Raw genomic sequence first — 6,012 nt, 5'->3', positions numbered from 1 at the left:
ATCCGTGAGTCTGCGACATTAGTGGTGGGTCTATTGGCATGCAAACGAATGAATTATTTATGTTAAAACGATTCCACTAATTTTTATTCCGTGTAAAGTTGAAGAAATTTATCCATTGGTCTATTTGCAATTATAAGTGTACAGTGGAACCTTTATATTTTTTAATAATCTCCTGGGGGTCTACCGAGTATAGATTATGACAAATATAGAAATAACTGAAATTCAATTAATCTGTTTCCAACTCCTAAAAATAGTATTAAAAGAAAAAAAAAACATTTATTTCTTAATTCATTCAGGTAGAAGTTGAAAAAGAGGAAGGTTAATCTTAAGAATAAGTTGCTATCAATTAAAACCAAGCACCCAATAGTTATTCCAATTCTGATCATGAAATTACTGTTGGGCCTGTTTTGCCGATAATACAGAATACTGTAGCACTGGATTTGACAAGGAACTTATTCAATGTCTGCTCTGTAAAACCTTTCTGGGAGGCAATTACAAACGCTATCTTCATCGGTATAAAGTAAATCGATATGTATGTACAAAATGCATATATCGATATGAAAATTTAAAGTATCTTCGTCGGTAACCTACATATAATTGAACATGCTTAGAAGAAAAAATCGCATACATATTCAATTTTTAAACAAAAAACTTATTTTTTCTTTTGTAAATAAAATTGGAGATAAACGTTAACGTTGAAAGGAAAAGTCACTATACCTCTACGCAATCAGCGTACTAAATTCGGCGAATGCGCATTTGCAGTCGCAGGCCCTACGGCATGGAATGCTCTCCCAGCAGAGGTGCGAGGCTGTGAGAGTGAAGTGATGTTTCGGAAAAAACTTAAAACCCACTTGTTCTCTAAAGCATTTGAATAAATCCTTAGCATGTGGTGACAAAGTACATTGGTTTTCTTAAATTAAAAAAGTTCAAATTAAATCCATATCATCATATAATCACTTTGTAAAGCGCCCTTGAGAGAAAGAAATAATTGTCATCAGAATGTGACAATTATCAAATATTATGAATAATATGGGGGTTGACAAATATATGGGTTTCACTGTATATGTATATGAAATTTCATTTTGTATGATATTATACTGCTTCATGTAAACTGTTCCATTTCCTAACTCCACAAACATACTCCTGGCTTGGTTTTGCCACTTCCTTTTTCATTTGGTAAGGTAAATAAAATTCATGCTATAATTTAGCAGTGTTCATTTAATAATTCATAATTGACTATTTACATAATAATACATATTTCCTATGTACAATATTTGAAACAAAACAAAAAATTTACATAAATATAATAATGTAATATATAATTAGATTATTTCTAAAAGCTATTTTATAAGTTAATTAGAAAATTACATTTGTACAGAGAAACTTAAAATTTAAGTGTCCAACAGAAATGGAATGATTTTGGTCAAACGTGCATTGATAAAAAAACATACAATAATAAATAAAATATGTATGTGTGCTGATTTCAATACAAGATGTATTATACTCTGGATTAAGTAAAACATTTTTCATTTACTGATGTAATCAATAAGTATGTAAGGTAGGATCATTTTCTTGAATTAACGGCACATATAATAAATTTTATTACATAACATCAGAAATGACAGAAAGAAACAGAAATGAAAGATGAGTGATACTCAAGTCCACAATTTTAGACCAATCTCGAATATGTCGCGAAAACGTTCAAACTGATCACTGGTTATTTCAAATTTGTGGATTTATTTACTAGTATTGCTCGTCTTTTATTCCTCTAATAAAGTAACTTCATACATTTTAACCAAAAGGTAAAAAAAAGAGCAAAATGCTACCATTAAATAATTGTTAAATATCTTAGTTAAATTATTGATTTGGTAATAGTTAATTTTCATAATATATTTAAAAAATTCATTGATTTTATGAAATGTAAAAAAAATGAAGAATGTAATAGGTAGACATTTAAAATTAGTTTTAAGTGGAAAAATAATACTGAAAAATTTTAACAATGGAAAGTTAGAGACTTGGAAAAAAAAATTCCCTAAAAATTACAGCCTCATTTTTAGTCCAAATAATAAGAGAAATAAAAAATGTAGGGAATGTATAATTTGTATAAATATCATCCTCCCGCAATATTGTTAAATACAGGGTTCCTGGTTTTAATCCCAGCTGGGTTAAGATAAAAATGAATGCCTTTTTAGTATTATTATTTTACACCGCATTTTGAACTCTCGGGGGTATAAAGGAAGATTAAGAAATATATAGACTGTAATTGTCGAAACACAAGAAATTGCATTTAAAATATTCCCACTCGTAAAAATTAAAATGGCCATTTTGTAAAAGCAAAATTTATGTACATAATTTGCAAATCAACAGTTAAAGGAACTAATTTAATTAATTAACTAGGTGATAATTTATTCATTTTTAAAATATATTTATATGAATATTTACAAAAAAAAAACAATATGGCTGTGTTTTACGATAGTTCAGAAAAGTATGTATAATGATATGGCTAGTTAGAATTATTACGTATCAATTTTATTCAAGATATGTTTAGGTACTTTTATGTTTTTGTATTGTTACTTCTTCAGCTTAAACATAGTTTCAATTTAACTTTTTGTTTGATAAAATAGGGTCATTTTATGCATATGAGAACATAAGCGAAATAACAGATTCGATTCCCAAAACCAATCAGCACTATTTATTTCTAGAGATTTTAAACAATAAAAAAATATTGAATAGATAAATCACAAAGTGCTTCAAGTATAGAATATAACTAAATCGAATCTATAAATGGATTTTTCTCATTAGTAATTATGTGTTAAAACAATATTTTGTCCAATTACAGTTCAATTTTTCTACAAATGGTCGCGAGTTCTGTTTAGGGATGTGCGGACTCCCAAATCGAATCCACAAAATGCAGAATTATGTCTAATTCGAAGCAAAGTAAAACAGCATTTTTGTATTGTTGAATAAAATTATTTTGAAAAATCCAAAAAGTATTTAAACAAAAATGCTCATATCACTCACTATCCGTGAAGTATTGATTAAATTAAAGTATTAATTAATTTGTCCCAAATTAAAATAGTCACCTAAATGTCAGAGGACCGTGCTTGGTTCAAAATCGTACCATATTAGATTATTAAATGACTATCTTGTAAATTAAAATAGTTAAATGTGCAAATGTGTTGAAAATATTATAATAATTAATCATGCATTATAAATAGTTTTATATGATTATTAGATTTATCTTAACTTTATAGTGAATTGACCGGTTGGCAGATACATTTTTTTTGCATTGATTAATTTACTTTTAATAACTAAATCACACGATTGTGACAGCTGGCAGAAGACGTGATGTTAAATTCCTGTCACGATTACAGGCGCAGGTATTTAAAAAAAAAATACGAAAGATTATTCAATAAATAAATATTTCACCTTCCTACAACAATAAATATATGCCACAGGTGTTACAGATTTAAGAATTTTTAACAATTCGCACATTGACATTTTGATACATTTTATTGAAAATGGCAGATTTACAATTTTCGGTTGTGCTGACAATATCTAAATTAAATTTACATCTTAAAACAGTAGACCAGTCAATTCACGTAGATGATAATAATAAGGCTAATGAATTTAAGAAATTATTAATTATTTAAATACACATTGGCATGGCACTCAAATGCTAATATTTTTGTAGCTTTTCTATATTATTATAATAGTAGTATTGTTTAAAGTGATAAATTTTAATGAAATTTACCATGAATTACAGAAGATAATAACGGAAAATATTGAAACTGATTGAATAAAACAATTCTGCAATGTCTTTGTTCAAAAATAGTTCTTTTTTTCTTGAATTCTTAGATTTTCACGGCCTTTCGAGTGCTGAGTATTGTTTGCACTCTTGCCGATATTTCGGATCGCATAGCGGCGTATATAACCAGGGTTGAATCTGGTAAAAGCTCAGTAAGCTCATAGAGTTGAATGAGGGTTGAAACAAATCAAGTGTTTTTTTAAATACAAAAACATTGTAGAGTAAAAAAAACCATGATTGATAAATATGTCATTGATTTCAATAATTTACCTAATTATGCATTATCTTACCGTAAACTCTACACATAAATAATTGTGATTAAAAGCAGTTTGTATAAATATTTGGAATAATTATGTTTCCATTATGAATAAGCGGGATATAATTATTTATTATAATGGTGTTTTCCTGATACCAAAACATAACCTAATATACATAAATAATAAAAGTTATTATATTTGAAGGACTTCACACAAACTACACACAACGTTTACTTAAAATTATTCATTAGCTTGGATATGAAATCAAGTAGCACTTTGGTCATTTTAGAAATAGGAAACCTTCACATATAAAATTGGTGTATTTTTGCATTAATTTATGTATATTATATAGAATGGCTGGGTAAAATTTTCTAATACATAAGATATGCATATCGAAATGTTAAAATTCTCATAAAATACGGAGTCCAATATAAAATGGATATAAATACTATAAATACAGAATAAATACAAATACTGTACAAATATGACACATACAATTGTACAGGATGCTAAATAAAGCGTTCATTTTACGTCACAGGTTATCCATAAAAGCGACTGTTAAAAGTTGCATCATCATTCTTAATCCATACATATTGGTTTTGAAATAAATGACATTAATATTTAGAATATTTACAAGAGGATGGCATTAATTAGTCTCAGATTTAGTTTATCATAAAAAACGCACATTTTAATTTTATTGTTATTTACGATTAAAATTTGACAATGTTTTAGGCTTGTTTTTATCTCTTATCGTTTTAGTTTTGTACTTTTTAGTAATTACTGGAGAGCCTTACATAATAACATACATTGTCGTCAAACCTAAAAAAAAAATCTGTGTAAACAAATAATCGTCATCTTGACGGTGAAAAAAATTATGAAATAGAACCAGAACCCTGGATGAGTGTTTTCCACTCGATGGCTACTCCCGAGTTAAGTGGTTGGCGCGTTCGCCTACCATTCTTGGGGTCCTGGGTTCGATTCCTGGTTGTGAAATATTGATTTCAAAGATTTTTAAAACTACAATATTTCATTATTCCTGGACTGGCACCTGAAGCGTAAGATCGAACACCTTACCTTTATGTAAAAGACGATCAAAAGACGCCGCATTTGGTTTGCCAATGCAGTGTCCGATTACGAAAGGCGTATGATGAAGATGGTTAAAATACCAAACATCTCTTCAGTTACAAAGTTTTTCAAATAATTTTCTTTTAAAAATTAGTATAATTAAAATTTCTTCGAGGTTTCATTGACCCAGCTGAATAAATGTATTTTTTGATAACTAATCAACTTGAAGTCATCTTCCATAAAACTATGATATTTTGGGTCAGTTTTTTTCACCACCGAGACAACGTTATTTTAAAAAGTTCTCTTACGTACAGAAAACTCTTTTATTCATTATAAATATCATACTCTTTTGAATGATTTACATAGCGCCATTTTCATATTCAAGGACATAAAAGGCGTTAAGTTTAAGGCATTCTGTGGAGGATTCGATATGTCTCTTGAATTAATAAAGAGGTGTAATAGCTGAACTTGTTTACCATAATATTAAGTTGTTTTCTACAACAAGACAAGATAATTTTTATTGGAATGTGAAAAAAAAAACAAAACATAAAAACAGAATCAACATAACAAAAATCTAATTAACACTAATGATTAGTTTATACCAGGATCTAAAGCATTTTACTTAAATTTTCTTCACTGATAAAGTGTCACATTAAAAATTTATTAATATTTTAAACCTAGGCGTTTTAAAGTCCCATTTTTTCACTTCACTTAACAACTGATTTTGCTACACAATGATTGAATTGTATGCGTGCCGGTGTAGTGGAACACATTACTTTTATCATGACGTAAAAATCTTCCATATATATTATTATTGTTTCTGTTTAGTCACTAAGATAGTACGCAAAAATAATCTACCGCTAGATTGTTATAATTTTTTTA

Source organism: Micrasema longulum, unplaced genomic scaffold (genome assembly GCF_059751315.1).
Source record: "Micrasema longulum isolate JH-2025_06_02 unplaced genomic scaffold, ASM5975131v1 h1tg000957l, whole genome shotgun sequence".
Lineage (NCBI taxonomy): Eukaryota > Metazoa > Arthropoda > Insecta > Trichoptera > Brachycentridae > Micrasema > Micrasema longulum.
Note: the sequence above shows the minus strand (reverse complement) of the source record.